The following is a 17135-nucleotide window of genomic DNA, read 5'->3' as shown; positions in this document are numbered from 1 at the left end:
GCTTGCTTCTTAGATCCATTTGCTTGAAATTACTTTTTCCATCCTTTTACCCTGAGGTGATGTCTATCCTTAATGTTAAGTAGATACAAAGGAGGGATCCTGTTTTCACATCCACTTTGTTAGTCTGTGTTGATGCTGAGAGATCAATGAGTAATGCTTATTGATTCCTGTTATTTTGTTGTTATTGTTGTTGTTGTTGGTGGTGGTGGTGGTTGTGTGTGTGTGTGTGTGTGTGTGTGTGTGTGTGTGTGTGTGTGTGTGTGTGTGTCCCTTCTTTTCATTTGCTGGTCTGGTATTATTTATTCCCTGTATTTTCATGGGTGTAGTTTATCTCTTTAGGTTGGAATTTTCTTTTTTTTTTAAATTTATTTATTAGTTAGGGAAAAAGCTTGTTTCACATGTAAGTCCCTTCTCCCTCTCCCTCCCCTCACCCCTATCCCTCTTCCTCCACCCCCAGCCTACCCTCCACCCCATCCACCCACCACTCCCCATGCAGGGTAGGGCCCTCACCGGGGACTCTGCAAAGTCCACCAAATCTTCCTGTGCTGGTCCTGGGCCCTTCTCCATGTGTCCAGGGCCAGAGTGTAACCCTTCACGTGGGATGGGCTCTCAAAGTCCCTTCTTGCACCAGGGAAAAATACTAATCCACGACCAGAGGCTCCCTGGAGTGTAGAGGCCTCCTTATTGACATCCATGTTCAGGGGTCTGGATCAGTCTTGTACTGGCCTCCCAGACAGCATCTGGGGTCGATGTGCTCTCCCTTGTTCAGGCCAACTGTTCCTGTGGGTTTCTCCAACCTGGTACAGACCCCTTCACTCTTCATTCCTCTTTCTCTTCAACTAAATTCCCAATTTCAGCTCAGTGTATATCTGTGGATGTCTGTCTCTGCTTCCATCAGTCGGAATTTTCTTTATAGCACCTTTTCTAAGGCTGAATTTATACACAGGCATTGCTTAAATTTGAATTTTATCACAGAATGTCTTATTTTCTCCATCTTTTGATTGAAGGTTTTGCTCATAGTAGTCTGAGCTGACACCTGTGGTCTCTTAGAGTCTGTAGAAAATTGGGAACAATCATGAAGCCATTCGATTATTAAGGTATTGTATTTATGCTTCACAGGCAGAGGCAAGGAAGAGGCCTCTTGCTGCATTCATCCAAATGCCTAGTTCATTAACAATTCTTTGCAGTTTCCTCACAGTGCAGTCTCTATTTAAGTACCTTCCTACATCCTTACCATTGCTTACCCCTCAGAATATCTTGCCATGGCCTTTTGGAATCCCCTTTAGAATACTGCCAGTGTCTCTTCTAGGAATTGTGATGATTCAGTTAGCCAATATTAGAAGCCTGAGACATTATACTTTCTAGATGGGAAGATCAATGCAGCATGCATGCAAGAATTACAGGACACTGAACTCTTGTCATAGATTATAATTTCAGGAGCGATCAGATTTGGGGGAATGGAGGGAGAGACTACTGTGACATGACTGGAATTGGGGAGTATTTTGAGGGTGAGGTAGAAACCTAGTAAAATGGAAACTCTCAGGAATCTACGGGGTGACCCCAGTGGAGACTCCTATAGCAGGGGATACGGAGCCTGAACTGGTCATCTTCTGTAACCAGGTAAGATTTTCAGAGGAGGGATGAGGACACCAACCCAGCTACAAAACCCTCAACCTACAATTTGCCCTGTCTTTAAGATGTTCTGGGGTAAAGGTAGCATAGAACTTGTGGGAGTAGCCAACCAATGACTTGTCCAGATTGAGACCCATGTGGCATACCTATCCACAAACCAGAAACTGGATATCCCAGAGACCTAGGATAGAACTAACCAAACGAGAGAAAAAGTCAAATGAAATGATTCCTAATGATGTCTGCTATACTCTTAGACAGGAGCCTAGCATAATCGTCATCATAGAGGCCTTATCCAACAAATGATTAGAGCAGATGCAGAGACCCACAGCCAAACGTTAGGCACAGCTTGGCTAATCCTGTGGAAAAGGGGGAGGAAGAGTTGTATGAGTCAGAGTTATCAAGGACACCACAAGAGAATCACAGAATCAACTAAGCAGGCCTCATGGGGGCTCACAGAGACTGAACAAACAATCAGAGAGCCTATATGAGTCTGACCTAGGTCCTCTGCATATATGTTATGGTTGTATAGCTGGGTGTTCTTGTGGGACTCCTAACAGTGGAAATGGGGGCTGTATCTGACTCTTTTGTCTGCTTTTGGGACCCCTTTCCTCTTACTGGGTTGCCTAATCCAGCCTTAATATGAGGGAATGTGCCTAGCCTATTGCAACTGATATGCCATGTTTGGCTGATATACCAGGGTGGCATACCTTTTTCTGAAGGAAAGTGGAGGAGTATGAATCTGGCAGTTGGAGTGTAATATAAGAGAGAACGATAAAAAATTCAGATATGAGAAATATGAGGCTAGTAAGACAGGGTTGGTCAAAGGTGCTCCCTGGAGAGAATGAACAAGACCAAGACAAGCTGGGTCTTGAAGGAGGAAAAGGATTGCCTTCTGAATCTAGAGAGACAATAAGCAAATGAGCCAGAAGGAGGAATGACAAGGATGGGCAGGAGAGACAGCAAGCAACTGCAGGAATACACTGTCACAAGGGAAGTATGCCTGAAAGAGTACAGTGTGGTCAGACTATGGAGATCTTGGCAAGAGAAATGTGACTTTGAAGATAGTAGTCACAGGCAGTGCAGCCACTGTCAGCCCATGAGCAGGAGTGCTACCAGTCAATGTGGTATCATGGAAAGAAAAATGCCACCTAGTCATAACGACAGATAGCAGTGGTAAAGTTTGTGGTGTAGAGTCTATTTCAATTATCTAGTGACAAGAAAAACAATTCATCAGTTTTAATGCTGTGCCCACATTACTATCCATTTATGCCCAATGTTGCTTTCTGATAAATTTCTGAAAATATTTCATTACTGGACAAGTCACATATCTTCTCTTTAGTCATCATCATTTTCCCTTGGAAAGGACATGTGGTTTTACTGTAGCACTGGCATAACTCACCAGACCCTCAGTAGCTGCATATTTCATGAGCTGTCAGCTTTTCTTTAGATATTGGAAATTTTCAGGCACTTGGACAATTCTTCAAATTCTCTCCATTTATTCTCCTCACAATTTCTATGGTCTTATGCTATATAAACTGTTTGAACTTCATGAATTTGAACAAAGGGAAAAAGCAAACAATGGGTCATACTTATTAAAGGAGAATCTAATCTGAAATAAGTTTGATGCTAGAGTTTTGCTGAAGTCAGGTAAGGCCCATGTGGAAATAACTTGCTTGTACAAATAAAGTCTGTCTGAGGGTTAGAGAATAGAGCTTGCCTCTAGCTAACTATAGAGGTCGGGGGCGGGGGAGGGTCTATACAGACAGACAGGAAGTGAGGTAGTTAGGCAGAAACAGGATATAAACAGGGAGAAACAGGAAATCACTCTCTTGTCTGCTGAGATGCTAAGGAGGTAAGGCTTGTTCCTTCTCTCGGATCTCCCAGCATTTCCTTCTATATCTGACTCTGGCTTTTTATTATCTTGACCAATCAAGAACTCCATTTACAGGCCCAGGGTGAGTCTTGAGGTACTGAAAAGTGCTGGGAGAAATGCAGGTGGAGAATCTAACATGGTGGGCTTGGCGCCGCATACAACATGCTTGTTGCAGCTCTTCAAGCTCTTCAAGTTTATCACTTAACCACTTAGAACATCAGCTTTATCATCTGTCAATGGAGGTGTAAAACTGAAGACATTCAAGTAGCTTTCTAGTTTTAAATTAATTCTTGACTGGTGAGATGGCTTAGTAGGTACTTGCCATCAAGCTTGGTGACCTGAGTTTAATCCCAGGGACCCACAGAGAGGGAGGAGAGAACTGACTTCAGAAAGTTGTCCTCTGGCCAGCCGGTGGTGGCGCATGCCTTTAATCCCAGCACTTGGGAGGCAGAGGCCTGCAGATCTCTGTGAATTTGAGACCAGCCTGGTCTACAAGAGCTAGTTCCAGGACAAAGCCACAGAGAAACCCTGTCTCAAAAAACCAAAAAAAAAAAAAAAAAAAAAAAAAGAAAAGAAAGGTAGTTGTCCTCTGGCCTCTTCACATATGTACATACACATATGCATAAATAAATATAAGAATAATAAAATAAATATAATAAAAGGTGTTGGTGTCGCACGCCTTTAATCCCAGCACTCGGGAGGCAGAGGCAGGCAGATCTCTGTGAGTTCGAGGCCAGCCTGGTCTCCAGAGCGAGTGCCAGGATAGGCTCCAAAGCTACACAGAAAATCCTTGTCTTGAAAAACCAAAAAAAAAAAAAAAAAAGAAAAAGAAAAGAAAAAGAAAAATGTTTTATTTCACAATTTTGTAAATATATATGATCAAAGATGTGCCTTTAAAGTAAGTCTTTTGGGGGTGAGGTGCCATTTGCCTGTCACCCATGGTTGGGGACTTTTAGGGCAAGTGAGACCTCTGTCTCTTAAAGTATGTACACAAATAAGCATGAAAATAAGGAATAGATGAAATCAGACCATTCAGAATCTGGGGATTTTGTGGACACCCCAGCACACTGACTGCATGTGCCGGACAGTAGAGTATGGCTACTGTGAGTTCAGGTAGAAATGCAGGCTGTGGTGGCAATTGGTGATGCCACCATCTGAGATAGAGGCTGCTGACTGCATGAGACATCTCAAGGGAAGCAGGTCTGAGAATCCAGACATTGAGTATGGGTTTTCCCCAAGTCTCATAACAGACATTGGAGGTGAATTTGATTGTTCCCTCGCACATTTGGGACATGTAGACTATATCCGGGCTGAGATATTTGCAATACACTGGAGCATTCAGAGCAGGTCCACAGAGCTGACATCCACAGCTCACTACCCACCTGATAGTGGTACTCCAGGTGAGAGTGCTTGCTGCTGCCTACACATCTAACTGACATAAAATTATACCTCAAAATAATGAATGTGTTTCTCATATCTAAAGTCATCCAACAAAGGAACTAATTTGTAAGTTAGTGAAATGTACTGTCATGATTAAATTTGTTTGTCCCTAAAAGAATTGTTTCTATAAATAGTGCCTCAAGGCTATTTTATACTTCTATATTGCAATTTACAAAGAAAAGAAAATTATGGAGTTTTAGAAAATACAATTTTAGAAAATTATAGAATTGTGGGAGCTGGAAAGTCCAAAGGCATGGTGTTACACCTGCTTGCATGCTGAAGAGGGTTTCTTTGCTGTAACCTCCTGCCATGGGAGATAAAAAGGCAGGAGAAGGCACATACAAACAAGCAGAAGGGACTGAGGCCACTTTCATAAATCCATTTGTGTGATAAGTAACCCATTCCCAAGACAATGACAATTTCTGCTCATAAGGCCTACCTCATACCCACTCACCTCTTAATGCACTCTACCTGCCCAACACTGTTGCACTGTAGGTTAAGTTTCCAGCATATGAACTTTGGGGGACACATTTACACCATGATAGATGGCCTCAGAATTGTTTCCTCTCTTGTTAGTTTTCTCTTCTTGGTAATATCAGGGCTCAAGTTCAGGGCTATGGAATGTGCTAAGCACACACTTTACCACTGAGACACACCTCCAGTGGCCATGTGACCTTCCTAGGTGTGGCATTGCTAGTCTGTATTTCCATTAATCTGGAATGGCACTATGATTTGCTTTCATCAGTAATACTCACGAGAAATTATACAGTTCAACGTCATAGTTCAAACAGGCTTTATAGTTTCCATTTCTTACTCATGAAGCCCCAGGTGACATCTAGTACCAACTCAATTCAGTGCTGCCCTATAAATGACCCAACACAAGATCAGCAGTGGAGCTATGTTGCTGAGCCCATCCAACCCACAGAACCATGAAAGCATGTCTCTTGTTTCATACTGCGTTTGAGGGTTTTTCATGATAGTCTCATTTTGCTTACTGCATCTCCATGGCACTATTTATTAAGCCTCTTGTCCATACTCTTGTAAGTTGGTGTTTAAGGCTTAATCATATTCACAATCATATTTGTGGCAATAACCCTTCATAGATGGTATTCTACCAGGAGGCACATGCTATGACCTTGCCTCTTTTGTGACTAGCATCCACTGGTTCTCTCTGCTCTAGTCCATTCCTAATTACAAAATAAAGGTCTTCTAATATTAATTCTTTATACATTAGAATGGAACACTTTCATAAAGATTTTTCATCAGCTCATAGGTCAGAACCAAAAACTGGGTTTCTTGCTTTATTTATCATTTGAAAACTAAACTATTTCATTCCTTGCTGTTTATCAAAGGTGGCTAGGGAGGTTCTATTCTTCCTTGTTCTGTTTTTGTTAATATCTTCATTAATTCATGGATTTAGCACATTTGGTGCACTTTATTCCTTTGCTTTTCATCTTTTGATATACATTGGCTAATGGGAAGCTAATATCTAGGCAGCAGTAGATCCTCTCACTTTGAGCATCACTGTTAGGTGGATAGTGACCTGTAGATGTCAACTCTGTGGACCTACTCTGAATGCCCTAGAATATGGAAAACTTCTCAACCATTACATACTCCAGAAGCCTCTAATGTTTTGGGGGAACAACCAAAACAAACCTCCGACATCTGTTCTAGGCCTGGGAAACACATAGTCAGGTACAACTTGAATACTTACCTTACTTCAGGCTGCTGGTGCTGCAAAACCAAAAAAACAAAACAGTCACATGCCACATAGTAGCATTTCAGTCAATGACAGACAGACAGAGAGACAGACAGACAGACAGCATATCCAACTGTTATAAGAGACCTGAAAAATTCCTATTGCCTGATGGTATTTTTTTGTTTGTTTGTTTGTTTTCGAGACAGGGTTTCTCTGTGTAGCTTTGGAGCCTGTCCTGTTACTCGCTCTGTAGACCAGGCTGGCCTGGAACTCACAAGAGATCTACCTGCCTCTGCCTCCCGAGTGCTAGAATTAAAGGCGTGCCTGCCGCCTGATGGTATTGTAGCCAACAAAACAATGTTACTCAGCTAGGTACTGTCCATTTCTGTACCACTCAGAAAGCTCCAGGATGATTATGAATTTGAAGCCAACCTTCGCTATTCAGTGAAACACTGTCTAAAACAAAAGTAGTTAATCACATATTTGTGATGATGCTGTTATAAGCAAATGTATACAGTTTCTGGTGGTATAAAAACAGCACATACAATTATGTCCAGTACCTGATATTTGGTGATGATAACGATGGAATATACTATGGTTTATGCATTTACTATAGGATACCTTTTATGGCTATTATAGTTTCATTTCTGCTGCTATAGCAGATACTCTGAGAAAAACAATACAGAGGAATAAAAGGTGTATTTGAATTACAATTCCACACTACAATCCATTATTTTGGGGAAGTCAAGGCAGGAACTCAAGTATCTGGTCACATCACATCCACAATCAAAGGCAAGGAAAGAATAAATACATCCTTGTTTGCTTGTGCTTGGCTAGCTCTTCTCACTCATATTCCAGTTCAGGATGTAGCCTATGGAATGGTGACACATTCAGAGACAGTCTTTCCATCTCAATTAATAGTCAAGACAATTCCTCACAGACATACCTATAAGTCAACCTGATCTAGATAATTCCTCAGTTGAAGCTTCCTTCTCAGATAATTCTAGGTAGTGACATGTTGGTATTTAAAATTAGCCATACAGTGGCTATTTTAGAGTATACTCCTACCTATGAAGAAAAGAGTTTAATGAACAGTAATGAAGCCACGTTGCTTCAGCAGCAGCCCTCATGTACCTTTCACCACAGCTCTGGATTGTATCATTTACTCTTGTCCTTGATTTAACCTTGTGCCTTTTGTTCTTGATGACTTCTGTGTGTAGAAAACACACGCCTAATACTGTAAATAAGAAAACACAGGAGAGATGGCTCAGTGGTTAAGAGCACTGACTGTTCTTCCAAAGGTCCTGAGTTCAATTCTCATCACCACATGGTGGCTCACAACCACCTTGAGTGAGATCCGGTGCCCTCTGCTGGCATGCAGGCAGAAGACATAATAAATAAATAAAAATAAATTTAAAAAAAAAGAAAGAAAACACATAGAGGGGTTGTCCTAGAAAGGAAATTAAAAGTGATTAAGGATTACAGTGGTAGAAAGTCAGTGATGGCCATTACTCACCAGTCAGACATGTCCTACCACACCATACCCACAGTTTTGAAGAACACGAACAAAACTCCAAAACCTGTTAAAGGAACAAACGAAAATTCAAAAGGTCCTGTAAAATGTATGGAGAAACTGGTGATGATCTAATTGAGATCATATCTCTTCCAGCTTGTTTATAATGCTGAAAGAAAAGTCTGGACCTAATTTTTGTGGTAAACTTAGTACTAAGTCTGGGTAGTTTTAAAGACCCAAGAATCATTATCTATGATATAATAAAGTGAGCTGTGTGCAAGCAAGTGCTGATGTGAAGGTAGAGGATTGTAGGCTCTAGATAAGCAGATGGAGGAGAAAAGTTACTTCTCAGGCAAATTTTCTCTCTAGACCAGCAATTCTCAACCTGTGGATCATGACCCCTTTGAGGGTTGAGTGACTCACTGGGATCACCTACAACCATTGGAAAATACAGTTGTTTACATTATGATTCACAATAGTAGCAAACTTACAGTTATTAAGCAGCAATGAAATAATTTTATGGTTGAAGGGCACCACAACATGAGGAACTGTATTAAAGTGTTGGAGCATTAGGAAGGTTGAAAACCACTGTTCTAGACAAAATCCTACTCTCACAGAGACACATGTTTGAAAGGCCTTTTCTCTATAAGGCAAGTTAACTTCATATTTCAAAAATTTGAAAAACGAGAAAATAATCTTGCTTGGTGGACAGCATTGAAGCCATTGTGATCCAGCATAGCAAGAGGCCAGGGCACACATATCTTACTAGGACACATACACTGCCAACACATTACATCAAATGATCATGTGTGACACAACTTCTCTGTCATGCCCTCCTGTGCCAGCAAAACAGATGCTATGCCACTCATGCGTGCAAGTACACTTGATCATGTACATGCAATGAAGAGATCACTAAATGATGCATTTCTCAGAATGGATCTTAGTCATTAAGCAATGAATGACTTTTCCATAACCTGGATGACTTAAGCTGCAGACACATAAAGTTCTGAAAATCAGTGTGCTGGGTGACTCAGTCCCTGTAGAGAGCTTCTTTCCTGACAGATACTATTCTGACATATGAGGAGGGGAGAGAAATAGTTCTAGTCTCTGCCTTGTTCTGTAAAGACATTAACCACTCATAAAATGTCTCACCTTCGGCTGGGCGTTGGTGGTGCATGCCTTTAATCCCAGCACTTGGGAGGCAGAGGCAGGCGGATCTCTGTGAGTTCAAGGCCAGCCTGGTCTCCAGAGCGAGTGCCAGGATAGGCTCCAAAGCTACACAGAGAAACCCTGTCTCGAAAAACAAACAAACAAACAAAAGTCTCACATTCATGACCTAGTTACTTCCCAAAGTGCCACCTTCAAATTTCACCACACCGAGATTGAAGTTTCCACCTATAACCTTGGGGAAATACAGACATGTACTACCCCCAAAAAACAATCTTGCACCGTTGCCTTGTTTTCTAGTATAACTAAGCTCATGTACATCTTTGATTTTAGACTTTGAGTCAGTCATTTCTCCCAAATATATCTTTCCCTGTTATTGTAAAATAATGTTTAGTAACTACAACTGAAGCTCTACAATTCCAGGGCCTTTCAAAGGGAAGATGTAGGAAATAGATTTTTTTTAAAAAAGGCATGGAGGCTGAGGTGTATAGCTCAGTGGTATAGTGTAATCATAGTATGCATAAGACCTTAGGTTTAATCTTCAGCATGTGAATACCCACAAGCACACACATCTGCCATAGTCTAAATGTACAATGACTTCGAAACAGAGATATTAGTAATTTTAAGAGCTGAGAGAGCACACAGAAATTCAAAGGGGACTTACAGGCACATTTCTGAGAGGTAGCCAGTTGCAATAGCAGTTGTAAATGAGGTCTAGTAATTATACTTTTAGTACAACTAATTTTGAGAAATAGGTATAAAACTATAAAAGTTCTCAAAGCAAAATGGCCAGTAATAAACATCTACAAATGAATGAATCCATTTTAGGGCTTACTGTATGGCAGGGAATAAGCCAGTCAGTGTTACCAGGGATATTAAGACTGTCTCTCTTAGCTGCTTACAGTGCAATGGTGATGAACAAGCTCCCTGAAGTCCCCAAGTAGGAAACGGGTGAGTTAAATGGGGTAGTGGAGTCCATGCAAACTGGAGACCATATGGGAAGCTGCCACTGTCTTCTGTTTTCATCATATATGGCAGGCCCAATGTTACCATATTCTATTATCAAAAGAATAGTTACCATAAACTTACTTTGAATGAATTCAATTTTTTAAATGTTGAACAGTAAACACTTAAAAATACTAGTGTGATCTGGGACCATTGTGACCTGTAGACTGCACATGGCAGCTTGGTCCAAGAGCTGTGTCCTATGACTTGTCCAGGAATAATGCCAAAAGTCATTGTAGGGCAATTTCATTTGAAGTCTGAGGAGTCAAGTATGTGCAGATTCCTTAGTCATTCCCATTAGGAAATTTATTTTCAATTATATTTGAATTTTTTTAAAGTTTACTAGAAATTACCCCCAAGCTTAGCAGCTCAAAACAACAGTAAACATTAACTTTCTTTTACAGCATGGACCAGGAATTCATGTCTCAGAAAGTTGCAGCTGAGAGCTCAACATGCCATTTGGATTTCAGGTCCTGACCTTGAGACTAGAAGACATTTTTCTCTGAGGATTTGCTTACATGGAGAGGGCTGTTGGAAAGCCCCGGCTCCTGCACTTAGGCCTCTGCTGTGTAAGTCTCTTTTGGTAAGCCGGCTGGCAATCATCACAGTCCTGGGGGGTGGGGGGCAAAGTGGATGCCGCAGAGTGTCTGGTGACATGTTGAGAGGTCTCAGCTCTGTGAGTTTTAGCTCAATGTAGACCAGGTGACTTGAAAAACAGACATTTATTTCTATAGATCTGAAGGCTGGGAAGGCCAAGATCATGATACTGGCTGATTTGGTCTTTGGTGAGGGTTCTCTTCCTGGTTGTGTCCTCATGTGGGAGAATTAGGAAGCTCTATTGCATTGCCATCTTCTTATAAAGGCACCAAGCCCATGTGGGCTCCACCGTCATGACCTTACTCAGACCTAGGTACCCCCAAAGGCCCATCCTAAGATCATCACATTGGAGGTTAGGACTTTAGATATGGATGGGACACAAATGTTTAGCTTGTAACAACCCTGTTGGTGACAGCCAAATCCTGTGAAATGTGACAAGGGATGAGATCCTGTGAAGTAGTGCCGGCCATTCTGGAGACTGGCCATTACAATTCTGAACTGAATTCCTTTAAAACTGGGACAAACCTCTAACCAATAGGATAACAAATGAGAGAGAGGGCTCTGGGTGTAGCTCAGTGGTGTGGCACTTGCTTAGGAGTTAGGGGATCCAGGGTTTGATCCATATTGAGAAGTGGAGGGTGGAGTAGGGGTTTTCTTTCTATATTCATATAGTTAAAAACTAACAACCTGTTTCCTGAGCACTCTTTGTGGTGGGTAAGGCATTTCCAATCCTCCCTATCAGAGTCCTGATCATTTTGCAAATCTCAGGTATAGAAATTTACCTGAGCAATGATGTACTGTATGCCCCCATTGGTAAGGGCGATGCCAGCAAAACTGAACCTAGTGCTAAAATGAAATCTGTCAACCATTGGACAACATTACCTCACAATAAATAGTCAAGGTTCTTAGATGACAAATGCTGACTGAGGCTGAGAATTCTGTCTGTTTTCATTATAGCTCAGAATGAGGAAGCCCCAAGCAAGTATTCCAGGCTGACAGTGTCCTAATGCTTAGCTGGTGTATCAACACTCATTCTCCCCCAGCAGGGGGTGGGGAGAGCAGGGGATGAGGGTAGGGGCAAGGAGTAGGGATAATGGGGTAGGGATATGGGGTAGGGGTGAGAGTAGCAAGAGGTGGTGATAAAAGGGAATAGGGATAGCAGGGGTGAGAGTAGCAGGGGGCGATGGTAGCAGGGAGTAGGGATAATAGGGGTGAGGGTAGCAGGGTGTGGGGGTAGCAGAGGTGGGGGTAGCAGGGAGTAGGGACAATAGGGGTGAGGGTAGCAGGGGTGGGGGTAGCAGAGGTGGAGATAGCAGGGGGTGAGAATAGCAGGGGTGAGGTAGCAGGGGGCTGCTGGTGATAGTTCTTTTTCTTTTTTTTGAAAGGAGATGGTGTCAACATAATTTGATTAGCACACACGGGTGAGCTACAGGAATCAGACATTAGCAAGGAAACAGCAAAAACATATTTAGCGTTCTCTTTTTCTTTAAAGCTGTGAATAGCATTTGTGGGCTACAAATAATTCAATAAAGGATAGAAAGTCAAAAACTGGAGACATTTTCACAGGTTCTAAATTGATCCTTTTATATTCAAGGAGGGTTATCCCAAGCTGTAACTGGTGAAGGATAGCAGCCTGCTGTTGCCGCTGAGAGCTTTTGGTCTAAATGGCAGTCTTGGTTGAAAAGGCAGTTATGAATGGTAGACAAGTATATATACACAGAGCAGTGTTCTGAAACTCAGTTATTTTTTTAAAGAAGGCTGCAGATATTCTTTTCAGCAGAAAAGAAACAGATTCAGGGTCAACAAGCTGGAGTCAGAGTCTGAGGAAACACATGGACCATGCAAACGAGCCAAAGTCTCAGTCCCTGGGGTTTAAGTACATACCTAGTTAGCTCTGCAATCAGTGAAAACCACAGAGGGTGTTGGGGAACATATAAGCCCAGGGACAATTTCCTGTGATTCACCCCCAAAGGTCAATTTCCACGTTGCTGATGAGACAAAACTAGCTACGTTCCCTCATCAAGTCTGATTTATTTGGCCTGAGATGGACACACAGGTCACTAGTGAGCAGGTCAGAACCTCTTAGCACAGCACCACCTCCCAGGATACTAAGCTTTATCAAGACTGGTTCCCTCTCTGCACATTGGAGTACTGTTTATTCTGCCTAAGGGACCTGACTCTTATAATCCTTCAGGCACTCATCCTTCAAGACAGCCCAGGAAATACTTTCTGAATAAAACCCTACCCCCACATGGGCTCAGAGTTAAGCACATTACATACACATTACACACACATATGTACCACACCACACGTGTACACCACAGACAGCAAACTCACACACACAGAGGTAAACATGGTACATGCATACCAACCACATAACATATATAATCTATACCATACATTTGCACCACATAGCAACCATCCACAGAGTTAAATATGGTACATACATGCCAAACATACACATGCACATACAATACCAAACATACTACCACATAGAGAAACCACACACACACATACACTGAACTTAAACACAGTGCATGCACACTGATCACATACATATATGTTTGGAACCATACATATGCCAAACACATGTGATGTGCTTCCTTCCATCTTTAGCTCATCACGGCATGAAGCTTCTTTGTTTCTATGTGACGTCAATGATCTGACTTTCTCAAATAGGATGAGATCTACATTTTCACCAATGTCTGTTACTTAAAACATGAAAAAGGGGGTTTGTTTTATAGCACAAGCCCTAACCAACTAGAACATGATTTTTAACAGCAGGCATAAATATAATGTTATCAATGAGAGCCTCTGAGCAGAGCGTTAATCATGCCATACAGGGAATAACCAGCCTGCGAGTGAGGTCGGCTGTGAAACAGCCACAAAATGACCAAAAGGGAGAGGTGGAGAAGGACAGAGAGGCCTTTCAGTAATTTGTCTTTAAATAACTGAAAGCTCTTAGCAGTGTAGAGTTTCTGTGTTTCTGCTGCAAAGTAAACGGAGAGATTTCACCTCCGACTCCATTTACGGTTGCCTCAAATGTAAGCTCTTTTCATGGATGATGTCATGTGCCTTAATGAGCAGAACAAGGTTTAACAGTTGTGGGACTGGAGCAAGGCTGGTGTTCCATCTTCCAGTCCATTACCACACATTATCTATGGCTTTTGGGTAATTGAGCAAATAATACTCTTGACAACCATTCCCCTCTTTGACTCCAAAGCAAGGTAATTAATTAAGGCCAGAAGGGGATTGTTAGCATCTGCTAATGAACCACAGTTGAGGGAATTACTTAGGAGAGCCCTCTTAGAGCCTGTAAGTGTACATGAACAAGAGTAGCTTGGCCACTAATGCTCTCAGTCTCTCCCATCACTGAGTCACCAAAGGCCACATTAAATGTGGAACAACTGGAGCACTTCTGTGACATGGCCCTGTCTGATAATGTTTGTATAATGTTGAGTGGCTATCTATTCTCAAACCATATGGCACCCCAAAATATGATGATTCAGATAAGAAACTGACTCACCAGAATCCACTCACCACTGTGTTATATAGCCTAAATGGCATACTCCACCCCACCCCCGAAAAAAAAGCACATTGAGGAAGTTCTCAGGCCTGCAGAAAAGTACCATGATATTAGGTTAGTACTTCCTAAACTGTGTGGTAAAAGGGCTCAAACAATAGCTCAGTGGAAAGATACCTTCCTACCATGGGTGAGACCCTGGATTCAATCCCCAGTACTTTAGATCAGTCAATCAGTCTATCAATCCCCTCTGTGACACTTGACATGATGATGCATGACTGCAACCCCAGCACAAGGGAAGCTGGAACAGGAGGACTATGAATTTGAGGCAAGCCTGGAATACATAGCAAGGCCACCGGCATAGGGGAGTGGGTGGGTGTTAAGAGAGAAGGGATGAAGAAGAGGAGAGGGAAGGAAGAGAAACGAGCAAGAGAAACAGAGAACAGTCTCCAAAAGACAGGACCAGCCCAGCCTTCCTGGAGAAGAATTCAGAACCTTCAGAACATCTTTCTTCACTTCCTCTCCCTCTGCACTTTAAAGAGATGGAGATTTATAAGTGAACACACACACACACACACACACACACACAGCACAGCACACATACAATAGGTCAAGGGTCTTGAATGTGGATCTAGACTAGACAAATAAAATGGCAATCATATTCTGTTGTTTAATGGCTTCATTAATAGAGCCAAAACATTGTAGTGTGGGAACAAATTATAAAAGATCTAGTACTCAAAATCGAGATATAATAACAATGTCTACTAGTATTGTTAAATAGGTATTAGAGGGGGCCATTGTTTTTTTACTTAGTTTCTGTACTGGATCCCAATAGATGAGACTGAACAATCTCAATGCTTCCACCTGAACTAAATTACTTGTCTTCAAATGAAAACTAAGCTGTTAACTGGTTTCCCAGTAAACAGTAAGAAGTGAGTGAGAGCAGGCAAATTTCCCAGTCAGGTTAGTTTCTACAGTGATAATGAAACTCTCTGTTTTCATCCTTGTTTAAAGGAAGTGACCTAAAGCAATCTGGTGTTCACTAATCAGCTATTTTTTCTATTGTTTTGTCTTCTTGTCTCATTGTACAAATAATTGATAGTGACAAACTCTGCATTTTGCATACTTTTTAAAGTCCTTCTCTGTCCATAAAAGCAACCTGTTAGGCCAGAAAGATTGCTCAGTGGGAAAAGGCACTTGCTGCCAAGCCTGACAAATCAAGTTCAGTCCCTGGAACCCAACTCTGGAAAGTTGTCCTCTGGCCTCATCATGCACTGTGGTGCTTGTGCATGTGGACGTACACACACACACACACACACACACACACACACACACACACACACTAATTGCAAAAGTCAACCTCTTCTTAGCCTGTGCGAATTCTACCTCATGGAATGAATTGCTTTGTACAGTCTAGAATTGCAGAGTAAAGCGTGATGTGATCTTTTAAGTGTTGTAGTTCCACCCTCATATTGTGTGCAGAACATCATTTGAATCTAATTTCAATGATTCTTGAAAACAAAGTGAGAAAATTTGGAAATGATGCCTCATTGCCATCTCCCCAATTAGTGACATACTTGGGGGTGAATGTTAGCATATATCCATGAGTAAATGTAACAGATGAATGTTAAAAACTGTTTTTCTATTTTTATTTTCATAGTTTTAAGGGCCAAATAATCATGTTCACATAAATATCTGAAGGCTTTGGGCTTAGCAGTCCCTTCATTCTCGGGAGGATACCCAAAGGAGCTGCCAGGGTATTTTTTGTTGGAAATGATGGATAGCTGAAAATAACTTGTACCATTATAATGCTTTGGAGTAGCAGTGAAAGGTTCTTGATGTAGTTACAGGGGAGTGAGTTGTCTGTAATATAATACATTGTTAGACAGTAGTAGGAGTCTCAGTGCCACACAGCAGGGTAACTAGAGATAATGATGATATACTCTACAGTTCAAAACACTGCAAAAAAAAAGAAAAAGAAAAAGAAAAAAAGAAAAAGAAAAAGAAAAGAAAAGGCCTGGATGTTTCACCCATAAGATGATAGATGTTTGAGGAGACAGAAATGTTTATCCTGATCTGAGTATCACTATATATGTGTGTACATGTGTGTGTGTGTGTGTGTGTGTGTGTGTGTGTGTGTGTGTGTGTGTGTGTGTGTATGTGTGTGTGTATCTCAAAACATCCCATCCCATGGCACCAAACAAGTATTGTCTGTTTTTTTTGTTTTTATTTGTTAAATTAATTTAAATTTTAAAATAATTATTTAGCTAAGCAATGCAATTATTCTTCATAATTTATCAGCTCCATTAGGTCTGCTTTCAATTTTGTTGAAAGCAAAACATTGGAAACCATTTGGTTTCCAAAGAGTGTTACCAGGTCGTCAGGGTTATTCACCTTCTGAGTGCTAACATCTCCAGTTAGTTATCTCTTTCCCTGGGGGCCTATAGTCTGTAGCAGTGTTCCTTCAAGGTCTGGAAAGGGTTGTGCTTTCTTCTTGTTCTGGGAACTACAGTATATTGTGGAAAGCTGGTGGGAAAGACCATGTGTAGTCATCACTGGTTCTTAAAGAAATCCATTATAGAAATGTGCACGTGGCAATCAGTCCCTACAACACTAGCTATTCCCATATAACCTAAAAGAGCCTCTACATTAGTCTTAGTGTTTATGCACCCCATGATGAAGGTCA

The 17135-nt window shown here is 41.5% G+C and overlaps 1 long non-coding RNA gene across 2 annotated transcripts; it reads right to left on the bottom strand.

The window, feature by feature from the left end:
* Positions 1-775: 775 nt before the first annotated feature.
* On the bottom strand, positions 776-15751 carry LOC103160403. Of its 2 annotated transcripts, XR_003486591.2 has the most exons (5): positions 8161-15751; positions 7779-7881; positions 6660-6679; positions 5701-5807; positions 776-1053 (listed from the first exon to the last, which is right to left on the bottom strand). It is a non-coding gene; the product is annotated as an uncharacterized LOC103160403 (long non-coding RNA). The 2 variants fall into 2 exon arrangements; XR_003486590.2 differs by lacking the exon at positions 5701-5807 and having other exon boundaries at positions 985-1053; positions 8161-15744.
* Between the last annotated feature and the right edge of the window lie 1384 nt (positions 15752-17135).

The sequence above is a fragment of the Cricetulus griseus genome, chromosome 6 (genome assembly GCF_003668045.3).
Source record: "Cricetulus griseus strain 17A/GY chromosome 6, alternate assembly CriGri-PICRH-1.0, whole genome shotgun sequence".
Classification (NCBI taxonomy): Eukaryota; Metazoa; Chordata; class Mammalia; order Rodentia; family Cricetidae; genus Cricetulus; species Cricetulus griseus.
Note: the sequence above shows the minus strand (reverse complement) of the source record. Positions and strands in the feature narration are given on the sequence as shown.